This window comes from Drosophila innubila (assembly GCF_004354385.1).
Source record: "Drosophila innubila isolate TH190305 chromosome 2L unlocalized genomic scaffold, UK_Dinn_1.0 4_B_2L, whole genome shotgun sequence".
Taxonomy (NCBI): domain Eukaryota; kingdom Metazoa; phylum Arthropoda; class Insecta; order Diptera; family Drosophilidae; genus Drosophila; species Drosophila innubila.
Genome location: NW_022995372.1, coordinates 25,828,184 through 25,852,981, shown reverse-complemented (window position 1 = coordinate 25,852,981; position 24,798 = coordinate 25,828,184). Strand labels below are relative to the sequence as shown.

At 34.3% G+C, this 24,798-nt stretch overlaps 1 protein-coding gene across 2 annotated transcripts in view; it reads left to right on the top strand.

Moving 5' to 3' along the window:
* Nucleotides 1-23,106: 23,106 nt before the first annotated feature.
* LOC117780447 (polypeptide N-acetylgalactosaminyltransferase 2) overlaps nucleotides 23,107-24,798 on the top strand; it is a 32,301-nt gene continuing 30,609 nt past the window's right edge. Inside the window, exon 1 of one of the 2 annotated variants that reach the window (XM_034616984.1) lies at nucleotides 23,107-23,348. The gene's annotated coding sequence lies outside the window, so the exon portion shown is untranslated. Of the gene's footprint in view, nucleotides 23,349-24,284; nucleotides 24,509-24,798 lie in introns of those variants that run through there. The other variant, XM_034616985.1, reaches the window with a different exon arrangement.

Sequence of the window (24,798 nt, the reverse complement as noted above, 5' to 3'; positions counted from 1 at the left end):
ATATTAATTTTAAGATCAGCCATAATAGCCGGATCTGGAAAGCTTTAAGCTGGTGTCTCAAATATTAATACCTTAATTTTTTATATTAGAATTCAATATATTTTCAACTAATTAATCTCCCAAATTTCTGCGAATAATCCGCAAACATAATCGTGCTTTTAAGCCAATTGGTGGTGAAGCATGAAAAACATTGGAAATGCAACTAGCTAAAGGAAATTATTATTGCACGATATTTGAAAATTAATTATGCTCCCAAACAGTTGTTGTTGTTGTTGTTTTTGTCCAATTGAATTAAAAGCATTGCAGACAATTGCACAAACAATGTTTGCGTTGCTCGTTTTGGTGCTTTGCGCCTCAATTAACGGCAGCCTGTGGCAGCTGCAACGACCGAAGCGCCGATGGACTCTAAACGGACACCCAGGAAAACAAAAACAAAATCTAAAAAAAATACAAATAACAGGAAACCTCAATTTTCAGTAGTGTGAAAATGCTTGGCATCGTAAATTTTGTACAATTTGAACTCGAAAGTCGTTAAATGTAACACACAGGACACGCACACGCTTGCACGTGCATGCACACACATGCAAGCAGGAAATTGGGTCACTGGAGATGGTTAGCCGGGGAAAGGAGGGAAAGGGGGCAGAGCAATAGAAATACCTCTCTGCAATTGGATACTGCGGCTAGGCAAGTAAGCAAATGCGGGTAAGTGCCACAAGAGAGAGCATCCTTATGGTGAGGAAAGGAGGAAGAAGAGAGAGTTGAGTTAGGGAGGGAAAGGTGCAATTTGGCTGGCTACTCTCTATGGGGAGAAAGCAACTTCAGCCAAGCATCTAGCAGACAGCAAATTAAGCTTAATAAGCAAATTTAAAGTTTTTGGCAACGTTTCACAAATTTTTAATATTCTTCTCCCATGGAAGAGACTAAAAAAATTTTTCGCATAGACGTAAGTCTTCTTTTGGGAGGCCTAACGCACTTGAGCTGCCCCCAAAGCTGCTCGAGTTTTGGGTACGTGCCTAAGAAAAAATCATTGTATATACCTTATACTCATGAGATGCTTAAGAAGCATATCATTAAGATGTAAGAGTTGGGAACAACTTTAACTAGAAAAATCTTACTATATATTAAGGGACAAGTGGGAAAGTACAAAAGTTGTCCTTTATTTTAAATTATAAATTTTATAATGTAATTTTAGTATAGAAGTTTAATAGATGAAAAAATTCTATCTAGAGACAATAAAAAGTAAAGGTATTAAATTGAATACCAATACAATTTATTTATATTCTACAAACTGGTATCATTATTCAGATAGGGTACAAGAATAAACGAAAGTAGTCCTAGTGTTTTTGAAATAATTGTTAAGATATTACAGAATAACTCCCATTCGATCATTCTTGCTGATATAAAAATTACATGTTTCCTTTTTTTGTGTGTTCATACTCAAGTGCTTTTCGACCGCTATAAGGATAAATGGCCAGACTAACAAGGCCGGGATGAGGAAGTAAGAGGGACTGATGATGTACGTCTGTGTGTCTATTCCTGATATATGTATGTGGGTGGGTTTGTGTGTGTGTGTATTCAAGTATCAGGTTTATCATTTCTTTTGTTCCACTTGCAAGCCTTCAAAATGATTTTACTGTGCTTAAAATGCACATAAAAACAATAAATTCATAGTAAACTTCTACTGCAACCATCATGGGTGGGGGTAAATGGGATAATAAACCCCGTGTTCACATATACATACGTATGACAATCATACACATATGTTAACTAAAAAAAAAATCATGTCATATAAAAATAGTGAAGCTAAACAGCATCTGAGAAACTGTAGCTTAAAGCAATACAGAAAATGGACTCAAATTCAGGAGATCGCCTATCAAATACCCTAAAAAAAAATATTTGTTGTTGCTAAAGAATTCCTAAGGATGCAACAGAACAGAACTTTAAATAAATAACATCATTGAGAGGGAAAATAGAGAAGAAGTAGTAATACAGACTGGAAAAATATCAAAGTTAAATAATGCATTTATGCTTATACTATTTATAGCTCACAAAGAAACAATATTCCTCGCATTTATGAGTTCTACAGGATATAGAAAAGTAAACAGAACAGTTATCTCAAGCGCAAACAAACTTTGGTGGAACAGAATGCAAACATTTTTAACTTTTTTTTTAAATGTTTAAAAAGAAAACATTAAGTAAATACTCGTAGTATGGGTAGGTGAGTCCTTTCGTATGTGAGTGTGTATGTGCATATATTGTGTGCGTATGAGTGGATCAGAGCATGGATGGCCGTTAGCGTTTTTTGCCATTTTAAGGTGTGTTTTTGTATTAAAACTGTTGCATTTTTCAGTTGCAATATGGAAGTGGCAATAAATAAATGCAGAGCATCCGGGCGGAAGGACAGAGAAATTGGATAAACAATAAAATATTTTAAGAGATAAGACATTTATTTTTGGAATATTTTTAAAGCAGCATAAACTGGGCCACAATTCATCGTAAAATTATTTTAAAGAATTGCAAGCAAGCAAATTTGTACCACACTGACGTAATCTGAATTCACATAAAGGGAACAAATTTATATCTAAATCGATGGGAATATGTTGACGTTTTAGTTGTATTCTTCCCAAATCAAACCCAATAGAAAGTCGACTTCTTAGAAATCAATTAATCAGTCATTTGCTATAATTCTTTAGTCATAGTTTGATAATAATAAATAAAATTAATAAAAAACAAATCTACTTCAGTTACACTCAGAGTTTACGAACAATTGTTGCTTTACTTATTTAATATAGTAAATTGTCAAAGTTTCAGAATAATTTGTGGCAATATTTACATTTTCTTTGTTCTATTTATTTAATATTGCAAAGCAGAAAATGTTATTTAATCAGCTTTTGACAAGACAAATTGAAGTTTAATTAGTTTTGTCGTTGCCCAGGCAAAAAGCAAATACGCATTTCATAAATACGTTTATGGAATGGCCAAATGAAATATGAAATTTGTGTGTGAATCTCCGAAAAAGGGCAACAAACATGGCAAAATGTTTGGCCTTTGGCCTAAGCTAAAGCTCTGACCTGGCATGTCGCCCAGAAGGGAAAAATATGTCATTTTTCTTATGACTTACATTCGAAAAAACACGCATAATTTATGGGGCTCCATGGAAATGCTGAACGGTAAATCTTGAGCATTGAACGCTATCCAGCATGAAATCAGAGGTCCGTCTTTTTATGTTGGCATGGAATTTCTTGGGGATCAAGACAGCCAAAGGTGCAGAGCTCTCTATCAGGTGGTCTACAGCTCTCCCAGATGATGTATTATATTTCACTGATTTATTACCGTATTTATGTGCAACATTTGAAAGCCGTATTCTGTGACAGTGCCAAAATATTCAACGTTTGATTACACATTAAGTCCTAGTCAAAAAAGCTTACATTTGGGGAGTGTTGTTCTGAGCATTGATATCGCTTTAATAATAAAAAGTGGGAAAGGCTATAGTCGAGATCCCGACCATAGGATACCCGTTACTTATTTCAATATAATTTAAAAAAATTATATACAGGTGTCTTCCAGAGTTTTCAAAGTGAAATGTTTTGAAAACAACCGATCGAAATGTTGGTATTCCTAAAATGTTAGAGATTTAATATTTTCAAACATATTTTTCTTGCATTTTTATTCAATTTTAAGATATTTTAATTCAATTTAATAAATATTAAATTTGACAAATCTCTCAAGAATTGTTTAGACATTTGAAATCAATGGTTTTTTTTCAGGAACACCAACAATTGCTTTTGGGTTGCTTTGATAAAGAAATTACTACCTAATAAAAACTACTGCCTACTTTTAGTTGATTGTATTGAAATTACTTTATTAATAACTTTGGTTAGCTAATACTCCCGTTATACTTGTCCGATCTTGCTGCGGTTAATGGACATTATAGATTATATTAATAGATAACGTTAATTTCCATAAAAACTGTATTATCTTAAAATCTGTGGGTGTGGTGGTTTTTCACGATTTGCGGGGGCGTAAGGGGGCGTGTCAAAAATTTTAAACAAACTTGAACTTAAAGTTATAAACAATAATTAAATTTAAATAGAGGGAATTGTAAAGGAAATATTTGGAAATCTAGAAACTACGAAAGCTTTTCAGAAAGTATCTCAGAGTAATTTACAGGATAATCGATCACTCTTCATCTTCACACTTTATTGAATCCAATTTCTTCACTTTCTTACATCTTAAATTTCATCCTTTTTGTGTATTTGTTTTAATGTGCTCCAAAAAGTATGCTATATAAAAGTTGGCGAATTTGCGGCGAATGCGTTTTCAAGACAAAATTACTGCTGCAAAACAAACTTGGTGTTAGTTATGTCAATTGGCTGCCATAAATTGTTCCAAAATTTTTTGGTGAAACAGCTGCGCCTTTTGGAGGACATGTTAAACGTGGCGTATACGTGACTTTTACAGCTACAAAGCGGACTTGAGACTTGATGGCCTTACACTGACCAGCGTCTGATGCATCACTTCATTCAAATGAATTTTGTAACATGAGAACAAACACCACACCACACCATCAACCTCACACCCACACACTCGCACACTTGCACACACTAACACAACATATTTTGGCAAGTGTTGTCCACAATTTGTGCATGTGGCAAATGCAGGGCTAAAACGGAGATGGAGATGGAACACAAGATGAAGAGAAGTCAGAGGTTTGGGCAGAAGTTGAGGCAGCTTCGGCTGTCCTTGAACCTTATATGTGGCATCGCTTAGTGCTGGCATTTTATTTGCTTGCCCCGTTTGTTTGTTTACGCTGTCTGCTTGCCACACACACGCACACACAGAAAACGCACATGAATTATATGCGCTGATGTCCTTGTCTGTCTCTTTGTGGCTGCCACAGATACCATGCCACATGCACTCACTGTCCAATATGTCGGTCAGTCTGCATATTTGACTTGGCTCGTATTTCAATTGTCAATCCGTGTGAGAAACCAACATGTGCATCAAGAAAGTCATATGTTTAATCTTAGCTCTGGGCGAAGTCCAATTCTCGCTGTCAACTCTGAGAAGAGCTTGCTCTCTTTATTTGCGGTTTAAATATATCATATGTCTTATCATATTAAGAGTCTTTAAATTGCCAGTTCAAACAAGTCGTCGCTCCTTATCGAATTATTTAATGTCAGAACTCGGTTTATTTAAATGGTATTTAACTTCCAACGTAGCAAATCTGATTATGTAACTTAAATGGTTTTCCTATTGATAACAGCCAATAGAGGTCAAAGTCCAGTTTTAATTACAGTTATGCAATTAACAGTCAGAAGGCGACATCAAGACTGCAGTTTAAATTTGTTACTTGATATACTTGGAATACGAGCAAATACAAGTTATTTCTCAACTTGATGTTACCTTATTCGTCAGTCATCAACTTAACAGACAGTTCATCTACATAGTAAATATTTGTCAGATTCTATCCCTCTCACAATATGTAAATTAAGTGCTGTCAACTCGTTTTCCACTTATCCGTACGACTTTGCCACAATTTAATATACTTTTACAAGATAAAAGTGCGAGAAAATGAGAGAACAGAATGAATTCATCCTGGAAAAGAAGCTAAATTAAAGTAAGGAAAAGTGGAAGTGGTCAACTGGGAATGAGTTTTATGATAAGAGGGCAAAATTCCAATCTATTCAACTAAATAGTCTTTGGGGCTGACTCAACGGTACTCATGGCCATTATCCTTGCAATGTGCTGCCGTTTATTATTAGAACAACGGCTAGTCACGTGTATGTTGCACGTTTGTTGCCTCAAAAAGAGGCACAAGTGACCACAATTTATGTAACAACAGCAGTTCACATAAACATATTTATGTGTGTGTATATGTATGTTTGTGTGTGTGGCCTGAATGTGTGTGTCCATTTTGACCTTTTTACCTCGAAGAATATTTTACATATGGAAAGTATTTTCATAAATTGTATTCTAATGCTGCAAAAAGCCTTGAAAATAGTACAGTAAATTTAAATATGAAAATTGTTGAGAATTTTGTGGCAATAAAATGTAAATTTCTTTTACAGGAAGTTTATTTATAATTGATACAAATATACCCTGTGCTGAAAAATATAAACATTGGACTATATTTGAATTGTGTAAAAAAAATTGTAATAGAAAAGAAGGTGAAGTTATGCCACAAGCTATAAATATACATCAAAAGCTATTGCATTGAAATGTACATAAATAGAAATGACTCTGTTATATGATATTTGGTATATTGGTTATTAAAAACTAAAATTGATATATTTATTTTAATTTTTCTAAAAAATCAATATAATATATGTAATCTTTGGGCTTTAATATGTTGTCAACAGCTGTGTTTCTCTCCATCTAATTTGTAGGATCAGCTTTCCAAATAGTATTTGTTCAATCAACATTTTGAATTTCCTGTTGATGTTCAACTTACATGTGAAAACTTATGAAATAACAAATTGGCATGTTTATATTGGTTGTACTTTGAATATTATATTATGGCTTTAAATGGGATAAAGTGTCGGCTGTGTTAATGAAGCTGACGCTTCAGACACTATTCTATTTTCTGTTCGCCAAAAGTATTTAAATGATGTGTTATTAATTTAGTTAAAATTGTGCCATTGTCATGTAAGCCCGATATGACAGCTGCCTCGTGCACGGGAAAGGTTCATTTAATGGGCGTTTCATGGAGATTAGTGGGGGTTGTTGCCAGGCAACGCGATTCAATGCAGGCAGCCAAATGAAATTTGCATAACTAGTAAATGGCAACAGACGCAGACATCAGACCAGAGACATGACAGCAGAGCAGGGTCATGATCTGCAGAACTGCTGACCAGGCTGACCAAGTCAACCAAACCAAAGTTGACCAAGTTGAGCGATGTGCCGAGATAATAGCCATGATTATGCATTTCGTGCATGTTAATTAAGCAAAACTTGTTTTAATTTATAAAGTTCAAAGAACTTTACTAGTACTCCCCTCTGGAATATAAATTGTCAACATATTCTAAAATATTTTAAAGAGTACGATATTATATATACAAGCTATACATTTTTTATTAATTTGCAAACTGTACACTGTAAAGTAATGAATTGTTGGTAGTAAATAAGTAGCTGTTTTATATATATATATATTTCATTTTTAGGAGATTGTTTAACTGAAAATGAAAAAAATGTAACTTGTCAATATATTCATAGCTACCTTTGAAATGTGATTAGAAGATAGACAACTTTACTCACATTTGATTATAAATTCTTGTTAATGCAATAATCAGCTTGCTTCTGGAATTTCATGACAAATTAAAAATATTTTCGTCAAGTTTCGCTAAGATACCTTCTAAAGATACTCTAAGCTATATTGCACACATAATTCCTTTAAAAGTATGTTATGAAGAAAGATAAAATATCTTTTGCTCAATTAGATTACAAAACAAGTTGGAAAGGCTATAGTCAAGATCCCGACAATAGGATACCCGTTACTTAATTTAAATATATATAAAAGTATTGTAAAAAAATAAAAAAAAAAAAAAATGTTTTTTGAGAATAACCTATTATTATTAAAATTTATTATTATAGACCCTGAATCCCCATTGGGGCATGTCTTGCTGCTCAATTTGCCTCGTCCTCCTAATTATGAGACTCGAAAAGGAAGGTTTTTGTCCAAATTTGAAAATTAGCAGCATCGTCGGGTTAAAAACTGATTTTGGCTATCAACTGCTTCATGTTTACAATTGTTTCAACATCCTCAGGTTATCTACTGCTTTATATTAGCAACTGCTTCATGTTTAATTCAAGTAGCAATTGCTTCAGGTCTAAGAAAAAAATTCTGCATAGTTTGAAATCAATTCAAACTTCTATGGCTTAAAAAATGTTGTATGAGATAAATTAGGCAATATGACATCTTCAGCAAGCAACACAACACTTGCATAAGTGCAAGGAGCATGATTTCAAGAGATGTTAATTTTCCATCCTCAGTACCGTTTCTGCTAGTTGACCAACAATTTAAGCTTAATGCCATCTTTGCGTGACTGGAACTAGTTGAGAATTTTAAGGCGCAAGAATGATAAAAAGATTTGTTGAAACCTAATACATAAGATTTTAGGCCAACTTTTAAATATTTTTGGCCACATTATACAATCAACAACACACAACACACAACACTTGCATAAAAGCGTAGAGAATGGCATGGTACAGCTGATTCAAGAGATGCCAGTCCGTATCAACAGTACCATTTGGGTTGCCTCGATTGGCGATTCAAGCCGAATGTCATATTTGCGTCGTCAGAACCAGTTGAGAATTATTTGATGCATTTCTGTTAAGTCTAATAATATTAAAACTATTGCATACTCTAAGGAGCTTATTTTACTTCAAGAACTTTGGCACGTTAATACTGCTGTTCTACTTGTCCGATCTTGCTGCGATTTTATAGGATAATAGATAATAGCAACTTGCAACTCTAATACCAACAAAAAACGAGTTATCTTATAAACTGTGGGTGTGGTGGTTTTTCGCGATTTGCGGGGGCGGAGGGGGGCGTGGCTTAAATTTGAAACAATCTTGATCTGCGTGGGGTATATAGAAGTCTGTGTGTCAAATTTGGTTTCGCTATCTCTTATAGTCTCTGATATCCTTTTGTTCCAAACAGACGAGCGAACGGCTTTTCGCTATTTGCGGGGGCGGAGGGGGGCGTGGCTTAAATTTGAAACAAACTTGATCTGCGTGGGGTATATAGAAGTCGGTGTGTGAAAGTTTGGTATCTCTATCTCTTATAGTCTCTTAGATCCTTTTGTTCATACGGACGGACGGACGGACAGACGGACAGACACACATGGCTGTATCTACTCGGCTGTTGATGCTGATCAAGAATATATATACTTTCTTGGTCGGAGATGCTTCCTTCTCCCTGTTAAATACATTCCAACGAACACAATATACTCTTTTACTTATTTTTTAAGTAACGGGTATAATTACACTTACTAAAAATGATCGACGACTGCTGAAAAAATTACTTTAATTAAGTTAGTAATAGTACTACAACTCATCTGAAATGCAGGTAGGTTCATAAAAATGTATACGACTGATAAAGGCTTCAGCTCGCTTTTCTCTTTAATTTGAAGAGTTGCGCCACAGCTAGTTAACACTTTGTACTTGACGAAAATGTATCCCGCTGTCAAATAGGTAACAATTAAATCTGAACTTTAGTGGAACTTAATTGTTACATTAACTCGACTCGTTTACCTGGGAGTCCTACTTTATACACTTACTAGCCGGTTGGTAATGTGATGAAAAAGTGTGGGTGGAAATGCAATTTAATTAATTTTGCAGTTTGCATTTGTTAAACTCAGTTCTCAGGGTACTCTATGGACTGACAAACTCTGCCTCTGTTTCTCTTTATGTATTTCCTCTCTCTGTCTTCATGCGAACAAACAATCTTTTGTTAAAATTTCACGCTCGTGACATGCTTAATTAATTCGTTTACTTCTGGCGGAAGTTGGAGGCAATATGCTTTTGTGAGCCAAGAACAACAATGGAAATGATGGAACAAGGATAACAAAAGAAGGACAAAGATAGAATGAAAACTGGATAATATTGTTTTTCTTCTCATTGCTCTCGTTGTTATAGTTGTTGTTGTTGTTGTTGTTGTTGTTGATAAAGTGCAGCCGAAGCAAACAAAGTGCCATCGATTATGCTAATGGATGGACCTCCAGTATCGCCTTCAAGCTACAGTTACCTAGTCAAAGGCTGCTGCTGATTACTTTAAGTTATCCCCCTCTCCATATTTTCGTTAACTATTACATCGACTCTGGGACACAAATAAAGGGGCACACCATGTTTTAATGGCTGCCACAGAGAGTGCAGTTCCTGAACTCTTCCCTGCGTTACCGTGGATTCTCTCGGTACAGGGAACTCTCGACACTCGCCTCAACCGTTAGCAGCAACTACGTGACTTGTCATAAATCAATTCGCGTTTGCCTGTAAATTATTATGTGCAATATTCTGCACTTAAGCATTATGTACAAGCATATTTATAGCACGGCAGCGGCATCGGCATCGTCAGGTGGCCGTTAGTCAAGCTAACGAGCCAAGGCTAACAATGAACCAAACGTCCCTTTCTACTCAGCCACCTCCTCCCAAATAAGTCAACAGTAGATCGCAACAAACTTTACTAAGTGCTTGCCGACTTATTTTAATGACGACAAATTGCAATTCGAACAAGAAATATCTCATCAAAATATTAGCAGATATTTATTATAATTATTATGTCAGCTTTTTGTTGTCTAAAACGATATTGGATATATGGATTTTATTTAACATAAAATGTACCTAGTTATCTTAAAGAGATGAATTATACAATTAAATGCTCTTAAGAGACATTTATCAATATTAATATTACCTCTTTAATTTTCTATTCTGTATGCTACAAGTTTATGTAAGTTTTCATCCTTAAATCCTTCTTTTTATACCTTTCCAGTCTTTGGTGGCTTTTTTACGCTCATTTTCCGGTTGGTAGCATAAATAAATTTTTGATTTTTCATTCAATCAATTTCTCAACAATGCAATCCACTTTAATATCGTAAATCGAATACCACAGCGCACTGTTAATGATGGAAAAAATGAGCTTTCGACCACAATATACCCTGTAACTTTACAGATAAAAAGTGTTTTAATCTTGACATTTGATCAACATGGAATATTTTATAGATCACTAAGTATTAACAAACAATGAAGATACTATCGCCATATTTTGAAATTGTCAGTCATGTTGAAGTGGAGCTGGTACTTAAAATCCCTTATTGCAGTTTATACATATTAAATTCACTATAAGTCTGAAGAAATGAAAAAGATAAGTTTTAAATGTATACTTAGCCTTAATGTAACGTGAAAATTTTTTATAAAATTCTATAAAATTCGAATTTAAAACCGGATATTTTTTTTTACAATATTTCGAATGGTTACAGAGTATACACATTAACATCGCTGTTGGTTAAGTAAGTTTTTGTGCAAATACGATTATTGCCCCTTTTTGATGTTGTCTCACGTACGCATAATTATATGGGATACAATGTCCAGGCCATAAATACCAATTAAGCTATTACAATGCAATTATTTTTCACGTTCAACGTCAACGACACAAATGGCAAAATCAGCGGAAAGTGCGAGTGTTTTTCGCTTCATTAAATAACAATCTGACGAGGTGGCAAGTGAATGACATGGAAAATCTTCAGAAGCGGAAAATGTAATGCTTTTTCCATTCCAATTCAATATTTTGATGTATGCAACACCAACGCCATTATCACTATTTGAGTGGCAATTGTTGCGACAGACAATATAACGCAATGCGGATGATGAGCTGGTTAAAATTAAGGTATACTTGACTGATTGACTGATTGAGTGGTTGAGTGGTTAAGTGGTTGTACAGGTAGGTTAATTGTACATGGAATGCATATTAATAATATTTAATGTTGCTCACAATGCATTTATGACAATTTATTAGCATGTTGTGTGTCAATGAACCTGTTGCAGTTGCCATGTTGCAACAACCTAACTAGTGATAACATTAATGCCACGACATGCTTTGGCCTTTGTTGTGCAAACTCCCCTCTCGCCGCCTACCTCTCCCAATAGGTGCAACTAGTCTTTTGGAGCACACATACAACATACAACACATACATAGATACTTGTGCATTGTCTGCCTTTCACTTTTCGCTCACTGGCAAACAGAGAAACAAACAAATAGTAAAGAGCAAACAAACTTGGCTCAGTAGCTGCCGGCATAGGCCAGTCACGAAAGTGTCGTCTTTACTATTTTATGGCATTATTAACCCGTTTTCCTAGTTTTTCACTTATTCAGTTTTTTAGTTATTGCTGTTTTTAGTTTCAGTTTTATTTTCAGTCTCACTCTCAGTTTCTCAGCGCCCCTTTGGCCAAATGTTAGTCTAACATAATATTGCAATTGCCAGATGAGGAAGTGCTATTTCGTGCTCTCTCGTACTTTGTATAGTCATATTGTCTAGAGGCGCCCATAAAGTACTCGTACGTGGCATTATCCATATAGACCTAGGAAACTTAGCCCAAGTAGGTCAACTTATAAAATACACTTAAGGTTGGACAGTTTAGGCTGCTCAGCTCGAGCGTGTATGCCCTAAAGATGGCTTAATTATTACTTACTGTATATTATAATATTGTGTACCTATTACACTAGTCAACAAATTTAAACTTGTTGGCTATTAAACGAACGAAACCCACTTTATTGATTGATTTGGGGCCCCAAATGATAATTTTGAAGTTTGGTTTTGGCATTCTCGAGTAATGATAAAAGGTACGGACCCACTTCAAAAAAAAGGTACGACAAAAACGACAGATTTTAAAAAAATTCTAAAAAAAATCTCTGCTATAGAAATATCCAAAAAATAGTGGGTTTCGTTCGTTTAATTGTTTGGCTGTTGCCTAGTGTTATTAAAGATGAGCTGTTAAAAGGCTGTTCTCTTGGGAATTTAACTGCTATTTAAAGATAGACAATATGCTAACAAAAAAATTGTGAGTCAGAAATAGAACAAGTAACTCTGAAAACTTTAACAGCTAAGTTGTTAATAATTTATGTTTACTAAATGTGCTCAAACTATTTTATTAAGAAACACCTTCTGCAAAATATCAAAATTAAATACCATTTTATAATAATGATTATTTTATTGTAAATTTTAAAACTACTTTATGTTTTATTAAAATGCAACTAACACCATACACATGTAACATTATCAAAATATTCTTTTTATGTAAACTGATGGAATCAAATTAAATTACATTTTTTGTTTAAAGCAAGCATTTTAAGGATTCCATCATGTGCTTAAGGTCTTACAGATATATTAAACAGATAAAGATTTTTAATTGAAATAAAGAAGGGGAGGACCGACAAACTCGTTCAAAATTTCACTAATATGAGCTAAGCTCCAACTTTTTGCAAGAGAGATTCAATGAGATTCTATCAAGACTCAACGGTTTTGCATGGCTTTACTTTTTCAAGGGTTTTGCATACGCCAAAGACTTTGACTTGGCTAAAAATAAATATATACGAACTTATTAACAAAGAGCATAATAATAATCGTAATCTTTTGGCGCCGTAGTAACCAGGAGGAACAGACTTCTTATCAAAGCACAAACAGACATTCCGAAACTGAATATACAAAGCGTAGTCTTTTCTTATTAATTTACATGTCACACCTCTTACCCTCAGATGATGCCTAAGCAACCCCAATAACAAAAACAATTTTATGCAAATTTCTATAGCGTCAAAAAGTTAAAGGCGACGAAAAACAAAAATTAACGATTCCTCATGAATGACATGCAAGTTGGGAGAATATTCTCTGAGTTTTACACACAGGGGTACATCGAAAAGGGTGTAAAGGGGTAACATAAATATGACGGATATATGACTGAATATGCGTTTTCGCTTTATTTTGAATGTGGGGCTTTATGTCAACTCGGTTTTTGCGGCAATCGTAGAGCAAATTATTGTGCCTTTGTCTTTTGTTTGCGGTTTTCGAGGACGGAAGCAACAAAAAAGTGACATATGCAATGGGTAAGGAAAGAGACAGGGAAAGAAAGGAAAATTAATTTCAATATACATAGTTATGTGTACACTAAGAAGAACATACATATAGTGTATGCATGTATGTTGAGCTAATAAATATTTATGTTGGCTATTGAAATTAAAGTGGTGCCTTATCATAGTAAACGTTTGCTTAGGCATACATATTTATAAGTGGTTTGTAGTGTGTGCGGGTGTCAACTTATAATATACAAAATTGATTATAAAACAAGTAGGAAAAGGCTATAGTCGAGATCTCGAACCATTACCACCGTTACTTATTTTGATATATATTTAAAAGTACTATAAAGAAATAACTTGTATAAATTTAGTGGGATAATAGATAATGTTACTAGATAACGTTAATTACCATAAAAACTGTATTATCTTTAAAGGTGTGGGTGTGGTGGTTTTTCGCGATTTGTGGGGCGGCAGGGGGCAGAAATATGTGTACCAAATTTGGTTACTCTATCTCTTTTAGTCTTTGAGATCCTTTTGTTAATACAGTGTCAACAATTTAAATCAAACTTGACCTCCGAGGGGTCTATAGAAAACAGAGTGTAAAAGTTTGGTATCTCAACCTCTTATAGTCTCTGAGATCTAGACAGACACACATGGCTTAATCGACTCGGCTTTTGATGCTGATAAATAATATATATACTTTATGGGATCGGAGATGCCTCCATCGCCCTGTTACATACATTCCAACGAACGCAATATAAACTTTTACTTATATTTTAGTAACGGGTATAGATCAGGGCTAACAGTGTTTGACCCTCATATTAGAGCTGTCTGAAAAACAACTGTTATTTTCAGACATTTCATAAACCAGTATCAAATTTCACATTCAATTCTGTTTTAAGTTTGTTTGTGATTGCTCCGCATGGAACACTTATATTAACAAATTTTTTCAACCATTTTTTACCATGAGCATTGCCCAATAAATAAACATATAAAGTGTCTTTGGGTTTTTGTCAGGAAATATATGTAACAAATATACAAACGCCTGCGAAATAATAAGAATAATGTGTACTATTATAATAGTACTAATACTTGTTATAAAAATGTTTTTATTGCCATTTTTTTAATCGATTTAAGTTTTCTCATATGCTGTTTTTATTATTTCGAACACGTCTGTATGTAAATATTATAATAAAAATCATGATGTAACGATTTTCTTATTATCGAGAGGGCTTGACTGAGAGATAATCTGGTTCAGTCCCTAAGGTACCATACCAAGTACAAACTTATAAAAAAAAAAGTAAACGAAAGAAGGTTATAAAAAACGATCCTTTGCCACCGGACTCGAACTCCTATTACATGTTTCTCTTGCCCTATGAAGTGGCAACGTATCAACTAGACCAACATGCTACTCAAATTAATGCTAACAAAGTAAATATACTAGGTTGGGAAAATATAAATACATTTTTTATGGGATTGGGTTGTCCGTTTTAAGTTAACTATGTCCAGTTTTGTTTAATGACTTGTTGCCATTTCAAGGATAGCTTTAAAATATCACTATTGAAAAAGCTTTGATCCTTGCTGTTTAAAGACTCGACCAATATGACGAGCGATAATATTATTTCTTATGCATTTCAGCATAAATTATTTTTTGATCATTATTATTAATTATTATTTTAATTTAACAATTGCATACAAAACCCTTTGTATTCCACTTTTTCGTTTTGATCTTCAAAAGAGCATTTTTTGTTGAGAGTTTGTTCAAAGTGTTTTTCTAAGTTGTTTCTGTTGAGACACTTTTGTAATTTTGCTCAGAACAAAACAGATGACAGAAACACATGCTCTCCGAAAAGAAGTGTTCGGTGCTGAGAAAAAGAAAGTTGATCAAAATTTTTCTGTTTCGCTTTGGAGAATTGATTTACGGGTGATAACGAGTGCTCGAGGTATTAGAGAATAAGAATAAAATCGAGAATAATATTATCTTCCACGTGTTTTAGAAGCACCGATCAGAATTTAAGCAAGGACTACAAAAACAATTTTTTGAGAGAGGTTTGATATTTTGCAGTATAAATCTATTAATAGCTCTGATATTTTTAGCAAAAAGAAAAAGACAAAAAAACATTTTAAGTTTAAAAATTACTTTTAAGAAAATTAAAGAACTTCTGTATTTATAAATAAAATTTATATATAAAACTTCACATCGTTATTACGATCGATTGTCTTGATTGGTAACATATGTTTTAAATAAAATTGTTTTAAGGAGATTATAATTATATTACAATAAATTACAATGTATCTAAAAAAAATCGATTAAATCAATTGCGTGTATTATTTATTATTAAAATTTATAATTGAAAGGCGTATCTTTTCAGATATTTTAACGCACATTGTTCATGCTTTTTTAAAAATCAATGAAAATATATATGAATGCTGTAAATTAATTTAAACTAAAACTTTGAAGTCCTGTCGTCAGTTGAAGTCCTGCTGGCGCTCAGTATTTAAGTAACGGTATTCTTAAATTTAAACAGTAAACAGAAAAAGTTTGACGCTTGCGCAAAGCTTTCCCACTCATTCTCGCACCGTTTCGACAGCTTAAGGGTTAAGCTACCCCATATCGAGAGAGAGAGAGAGAGTCGCGCGTAGAGAGCGAGGCCAAGAGAGACGCGAAAGTGTGGCAAGGAAGCAAAAGGGTAGCAAAACACGGAAATGCGCGACAACAGAAAAGTTACTTAATAAAAGCAAGAATGAAAGCAGCAAAAGAAGGAAAGCCCGAAAAAACAACAATAAACTCAAAGCGAAAACGAGTCGAAAGCAGACATAGCAACAAAAACAGCAACAACAACATGAGCAACGGGCAATGTGAGCGTAGACGTTTTCGTCGTCGTCGTCGACTGCGCTGCGTCTTCAGTGTGTGCTGCGAGCGTCTTCAGTGTGTGCTGCGAGCGTCTGACAAGCGAACCGAAACGAAACAAACGAAACGCGTCGCGTTATTTAATTAAATAAAAAATACTAGAAATTAAATATTTATGTTAAACTAAGCTAAGGAATATATACATAAATAAAAAATTACATATATTTTTGCTATAATCGACAAACACCTAAAGTGCATTTAAAAAATCCAAAAAAAAATAGGAAAAAAAAATTCGTAGAGTGCGCCTAAAAGAAGCAATAGAAAGATTAAAGGAGAAGAAAAACGTGGGTAGATGAATTGCAGTGAAAAGTGTTTAATCTATAAGTAATTCATATGTAAGCAATTAAAATCAATTTTTGTTGTGCTTGTGTGTATGTTTCTGTGTGTGATAAATTGTAAAAATCGAAGTCAGACAAACAGTCGAAAGTTGCGCGATTGCAGTTTGCGTGCCAAAAGTCACAAAATTGCTGCAGCAGCTGACAGCATTTGTTTTGATAGACCTCACAGGGGTCCTGGGACGCCAAGAGGGGGTATGGGAAGAGGGATTCAAGGGTGTGGAGTCGGGTTACCTATAAATGTAACCGCACGCACTCTACGACAGTTGCTTTGCTTCCTTCTCCCAAGAAGCTACCCTCGGGGCGCCAAATGAGAGTGACAGACGGAGAGAGCAAGAGTGATAGATAGGTGGGAAGGGAAGGGATGGGAAGAGACAGTCAGGGAAATGCAAGCGTAAGCAGAGCATGTGAGAGACCGCAGAAAGACCGGCAAATGCCATTCAAAAGAGAGTCAAAAAATGAGAGAGGACTAAAGATGAAAGCATGACAAATACACTGAACGAAAATAATATTTATTATAACATCAAAAAATAATTTGAATTAGATTTGCACAGTGGGCGAAAATCGATCACCCACCTTTAATTGCTTACATACACTGATCAAAAAATGTTCTAAAATCATAATTTTAGTCTCAGAACTAAGATTTTTGGTCCAAAAATGCATCGAGAACATAAAATTCTAAAATTAAGAGAGCACACCTTGGTTTTAAGAACATTTTTAATAAGACCAAGTTCTTATTTTAAGAATAAATGTTCTTAAAATTAAAATCAAAATATAAAAAAATAACAATTTTTTTTTTATATTTCTAATTTTTTTTTTTTAATTTTGATATATTTACATTTTATTCTGTCTTAGTAATTTTATAAATGTTAATTTAATTTGTTACGAGTGGGAAGCGGTTTCTCTAACCAGAGCGAAATAGCACATTTTTATACTATCCTAACAATTCAAGATTTTTATTCTTACATTAAGACTTTAAGTTTTTTATATTAATAATCTTAGTTTTAGTAATTTGGTCTTAAAATAATCTTATTTTAAGAACAAAATATTTAAGATGAATGTTCTTGATTTTAGAAGTTGGTCTTTTTTTAGTGTAAGTGGGTATGTTAAAGCCTATTCTGAATCCGCAAATCTGACACTCTGCACTAAAAGTTGATTTTCGACCGATTATTCCCTATGCCAGCTATATGAAATATTCAACCGATGTGAACCAAATCTGGTCAGGATGTACAAAGCTAAGATAAGTGCATATTCTAATAGTTTGGTGAAAATATTTTTAAAAACAAAACAATTTTTCACACTAAGACTTAATTTTCGAATAAGCGTCTCAATGGCAGATATATGATGTAGATGATCGATTTGAACCAAATTTTGTTAGAATATATAATACCAACCCAGATGCATATTCTATCAGTTTGGTTAAGATATTTAAAAACTAGTCGGCCGGTGCTACAGTCGAGCATCTTCGACTGTCGGAGACCCCGTACTTACTATTGCAGAAACTAATAATGAAAAAAAAATTTAAAAATATTTAGTTAACTTTAATGCAGATTTTATCATATTGGTTACATATCAATGGTTACATAAAACATAAAAGATTTTCATACTAAGACTTGATTTTGACTCGATCGGTCCTATGTCAGCTATATGATATAGTGGTCATTAAACAAAAAAGTTTTTCATACTAAAACTTGATTTTCGACCGATTGTTCCTATGGGCGCTATATGATATAGTAGTCCGATTAAAAAAAGAAACAAACTGGATCTGCCTGCAATATTGAGGAATCTACATACCAAATTTGTCACTAGCTTTTAAATTGTTCTTATAATTTGGATATGAAATTTTTTTTTCGATTTGTGGGCGATAAATAGGGCGTGGCCGAATTTTGAAGCAAACTTGATCTGCTTGCAATATAGAGGAACCTACATACCAAGTTTGGTGTCTCTATCTCTTATAGTCTCTGAGACCTAGGCGCTCATACAGACGGACAGACAGGCGGACAGACGGACTGACAGACAGACGGACAGACGGACATTGCAATATCGACTCGGCTTTTGATGCTGATCAAGAATATATATACTTTATAAAGTCTCCCACGCCTCCTTCTGCCTGTTACGCACATATTCGTTAAAACAAACCCAATAGACCATTGTACTTTTTTTAAGTTCGGGGTCAAAAAACAAAATACTTATTCATACTAAAACTTCATTTTTGACCTATCTTTCCTATGGCGGCTTTAATATATAGAGGTCCTATCCAAAAATAAAAACAAAATGATAGCTTTTGAGATCGACGCGTTCAAACAGACGGACGGACGGACGGATAGACTGACGGACATGGCTCAATCGACTCGGCTGTTGATCCTGATGAAGAATATATGTACCTTGCCACACCTCCTTCTGCCTGTTACATACATTCTGCCAAACACATTATACCCTTTTTTGTCCATTTTTAATGGACACAGGGTATAATAAGTGCATATTACTCAAATGGAATAATCAACCACTGCTAAAAAGTTTCAGAAAAATTGAATGAAAATTGCTTGTTGAATTAATATATAGATAACGACTTCATAAAAGTAATATATATAAAACTGTTTATTTATAAAATTTAGACATTGCTGGCCCTTAAGTGTAATATATATATATAAAACTGTTTATTTATAAAATTTAGACATTGCTGGCCCTTAGGTGTAATTTTTCAAAATTTACTATTTTTATAATATTTATGTACATGCATATATCGATATGAAAATAAAAACTCTCCTTCAAATTTTATCAGAAAGGATTTAAAAAAGCTTAGAATGCCAATGTTTTATTTTACCTTTTTACAAAAAATGCTGTTTCTTGTTATGTTTATGATAGTAATTTTAAATATTGTGTATTTTATTGGTGTTATTAGTTTACGTTTAAGAACATAACATTAAGTATGTAAATTGTGTAACTAAAATCAATGTAAATACATTGACAATAACTTTGAAGAAAAAAGTGAAGTCGATGTAAAAGTATAGCATCTAATGAAAAACGAGAATCAATAGAAATTTTTATGTATCCATTACTTTTAATATTCCATAAACCCTTTAAAGATACAACAATTTAAGAAAATAAATAGATTATATTCATTGTTTTATTTTTTATTTTTTATGCCTACGCAGTACAAATAAATTGAGAATTAGGTAATTCTAAGTGTCGTGTAATTTTAACACACAGCAATTCAAAGATATTCGCTAAATGCAATAAATTTGTAACCCGTAGTCACACCCAAGAATAATATCAGGGTCAGGGCCAAAGACAGACAAAGGCGATAACACTTAACGCCACTTATCAGCTTTAACTACCGCTTGTCATCAAGACATTTGGCAGCCACGCACACCCTCACACACACACACACGCACACACACGCATTTAAACACTTGCAACATTATTCCAATGCTTGCAACCGCATAGAGCTGTGCCTGTGCAACCACTTTGCAGAACCGCAACGCTAATAAATTGGAACAAATTTGGCGACTTCTGCTCCTTGCAACTACATACATACAGACAGCCCCAATGTGCTCCAAGTGGCAACATATATATGGCAAGTTCAGCTGCAGACTCAAACCTAAATGAAGTGACTAATGCAATTATGCATTAATTTTCGAAACGTTCTTAAAATACTTTCAACATTTCCGAAATGCGCGCCAACTTTAGCACCAGCATTTGACAAAATACATTTGCACTTTGATTTCCGACGTGGCAAGTGACAGGGGTGGGGAGGGGGGCAAGGGAATGCACATGTTGCAAGAAAAAGCCAGCAAGTAATGAGTCTACGACATTATGTATGGATAGAGAACAAATGGTAGGGGATAAGAGTGCGGATTAGGCTGAGGAGGGAGAAGGGGGATGTTGAGGAGAGGAAGCGGAAATGGCAAAGGGAAAGGGGAGAGAATGTTAGAGTGACTGTCAAATGTGCTGTGCGGTTGAGAGATACGCAGGGAGCAGCATTCACGGCTAGGTGAATGCACACACACACACACACACACACACACACACGGGCACAGACATAGATAGAAGTTTGTGTGTCTGGCAAATGGTGTGCAATCAAATGTGCGCTCTGTGCTGCGAAATGTGGCAGCTTCGAGGATGCTGCAACTCATGCAACATTTAACCAACTTTTAATTATCGTACTTGAGCCAAGTCTCTACACTTCGAGGCAGCGACTGCAGCTAAATTGTTTTCAACCCAAACACACACATACCAATGCAACAAGCATATCATATATATGTATATACAAACAAACAAACAGACAGACAGTCAGACAGACAGTCAGACAGACAGACAGACAGTCAGACAGTCAGAGAGACATTTGTATGGCATGTCCAACTATCTCTTTCCCTTCTGTTTCTGTTGTTGTTGGCTTTTCTTAACTTTTTCTCTCTGCTAAATGCTCTAATTACGCCTAATGGAATGCTACTATAAGAGAGGTAAGACGTGGCGGGGGAGGGGAGGGGCTAAAGGAAGTTAGCTGCATATGTGTGCACTTTTATAATAGTTCAACTCTCTAACTGACTGTCCTTCTGTCCTTCCGCCGGATAGCCTGCATATTCATGACTTTGTTGCCCCGTTTCGTTGTTCGTTGAGTTTTGAAGCCAATTTAAATAAGTGAGCGGGCAAGGGTGTAAGGGGTCAAGAGGCAAAGGGGTAACAATCCTGCTGTGTGTTTATCCAATTGCAACAATTCAATCAAATGTGTTAAGCGGGTATATTGGTTATACTATCATGAAAGCGGATAGTTACCATGCTTAAACGTTGGCTAAAGCTGCTTTTAATGAAAGCGAGTTTACTTAAAACACCCTCAACAACACTTTTTTAATGCGCTTTAACGCAAACAGAGATTTAGCGAAACTTACCTTTTAACCCTTTTTATCATCGCTTTTAAATTTATTACAAAATTGAATGACTCCTATTAAGTGCAATCAAAAACGCTGCAATATGCCGAATATTTCATAAAACATTAAACACAATAATAGCACAATCAAGTCGCAACTATGAACAATTAAATATTTGTTGTAGGACAAAACGATTTTGAATTAATCAGGTTAAGCTGCTGTATAAACTAGGTAATTGTCAAAGTAGTGAGATTAAGAGTGTAAATAACATAAGTGCAGTATAAACTCGCATTTGTAAGTTAATCAATAACATGAAATAAAATAGTCTATTCACACCTTTGATAATCTGTTTAAAAATTCTAGGGTATCTGCAAGTTTTTTCCCTAAACACAGAATATTCTGCTTATTTGCACTTTCGCTTAGCTTCTTTTACTTTTGCTCTTTTTGTTGCATTTCAGCTTCAGCTGCTCTTAAAAAGTTATGGCTCTTAGTAACTACAGAAACACACACATACACACACAGGCATATTTACACACACATACCCACTCAGAGAGCGAGTTTATAAATAATGCAGGCATTTATCTCAACTGCATCTAGAAACTCGAGACTCAAATTGACCAACTCCCCAAATGGTCGGGAAACTAGACAAATTTAATAAAATTTTTGGTGCTCCTTCTATTATTGTTGTTGTGTTGTTGTACTTGCCGTTGTTGCTCTTTCGCAAGCTGCACATAATTTGCATAATTGAAATTTATTCAAACAAATTGATTGAATATTAAACTTGTTTTAATTAATTATGTCTGGGCTTCAAACCAAAGTCAAAGCTCATTAAAATTAAAATTTAAAACGGTCAAAAACTAAATTATTACAACTTTTTAAGCGCAAATACTAAAAGAGTTGCAAAAATAACCGTAAAATGAACAAATGAATTACTCAAACTGAATTGGATAGCATTATGCAATGAATTTTAAAATAAACTACAAAACTTTAAATTAAATGTAATTAAATGTAAACGTTTGCTTTCTCCCAAAAGCACCTAATTATGCAAGGTTTAATTATAATTCTTGAAGCACTGTTGTTGATCGAATCAATCAACATAGGTAAACATGCACCTTGGCCACTTCTATGCAATATTACGTATACGCAAGGTTGACTCAGGCTATGCTCAAACTCAAATTTTGCCGCCAATGCAAAGTTTCTAGAGAATAAACAACATTTTGGGAAAAGCAATGCAACATGTCGCAGTTGTAACGCTTCGAGCACGTAACATGTTCGCAGCGAACCAATCGCACTCTTATACGGTCGGTCGAACAGTTTCATTTAAACAGCTGAAAAATACCGTTGCGGCTACTCTGCCGCTGTCGCTGTTGTTACTGCTGTTGGCAGCATAAAATATACGCGACGGCTTCGCTTATTGGCCATTTGTGTGTGCGACGCTGACGTTGACGTTCGCCTCTCGCTCGTCTCATTCTTAGTCTTTGCCTCAGTCCGTTGGGTTGTGTTGTTTCGTCTCTGTGGCTCGCGGATTGCGACTTGCGACTTGCGACTCGCGAATCGCGTGCAACGCGCCAAGTGTCTCGTCTCGTCTTTTGTGGCAGTGACAACAACAACAACAACATTATCAATTCGATTTCCAATCATTATCATAATAATAATAAACGGTCACAACGGTAAATGCAATAGAAATAAATACGTCAAAACACAAAATGCAATAAACTGCTAACAATAAAGTTATAAGCGTTTTCTCCCCTCTCCCTCTCTCTTACTCTCCCGTGTGAGTTGTGTGCTAATTCCCGGCGTTTTTTGATAATAAATGTGTTTACATACAAATATAAGCGTACTCATAAAATGCCAACTGTGCGGAAAAAACAGCTGCAGCAAAAACAATAAAATAGAAGGGCAAAAAATTAAATCAAAGTTGCGACTAGATTAAGTTTTGCTTATCTTATCGTACAACGTTGCGTATGCGTAACACTCCATGTGCCCTTGCCGAAAAAAAACCGTTGAAATGTGCCCGAAATAAACAACAGCAAGAAACGACAACAATTTGTCAGCTGTGAATTACTTTCACTATTCCCAAACTAAAAATAAACCAATTCATATAGATGAATTATGTCAACATGAAATAGTAATGAAAACGTTTAAAGTTCAGTGTCTATTAACGGCAAATGATGTAACACAGTTAAAATAGTTGACAATGGGTCAATTATAATTATAATTGCACAGTTGTGATAAATTGTGGCTTCAACTTGAGAATCGTTCTAGCCGTAGCGCCTCTTATCACTTTCCGGTATTTTCTGTGAGGCGATAAGTGAAAATGAAATAATCTTAATTTAAATTAGATAAAAAATGCATGTAGTCCTCTCAACGGACTATTTCAGCGCAATTGTGTCTTTTAGCAATAAAACTTTTGTTTTGTTTATAAGATTTAAGCGACGTGTAGGTTTTAGGTTTTATATTGTAAATTAAAACTATTTTCTACATTCAAATTTATTTCAACTGAGCCAATAATTTAATTTCATTGTACAATCTTTTTCTTATCTACCGAAGAATTGATTAACAAATGTATTCCACGAATTTTATTCTTAGATAAATCTTGCATTTTTTATTAACTTTGTCAGTAAATAATCATATGATAAAGTACAAAAGTTTATTACCTGGAATCTTCTACTATCATTATCATTCCATTTTCATTTCCTGCTTCCAATTGGTGCAATTTTACATTGAACTACTTTTGAAAATAATTAACACCACTATCAAACCGGTTAAAGACTCTGAAATTCAATCTATAAGAAGGTTGAAAGAATATATCAGCTCCGTTGCTTCAAAAGTAATATTTTTTAGCTTTAAACTCTTAAGCTCTCAATAGTTTACACATACATTTTTAGGGGTTTTTGAATCTGAAACTTTTGTCAATTAAAACTGCATAAATATTGAATATTCACAAGAAACTTTTGTATCACAAGCTTTGATTAACATTTCCCTACGGAAGTCACAAACACCTGCCCGCAAGAGACTAATTATTTGAATAAAATGTATTAAAATCAATTAATGAAAAACATATAAAATCCAAAAAAAAAAAACGTGAAAAGCGAAAATGAAAAGTGAAAAATAAATAAT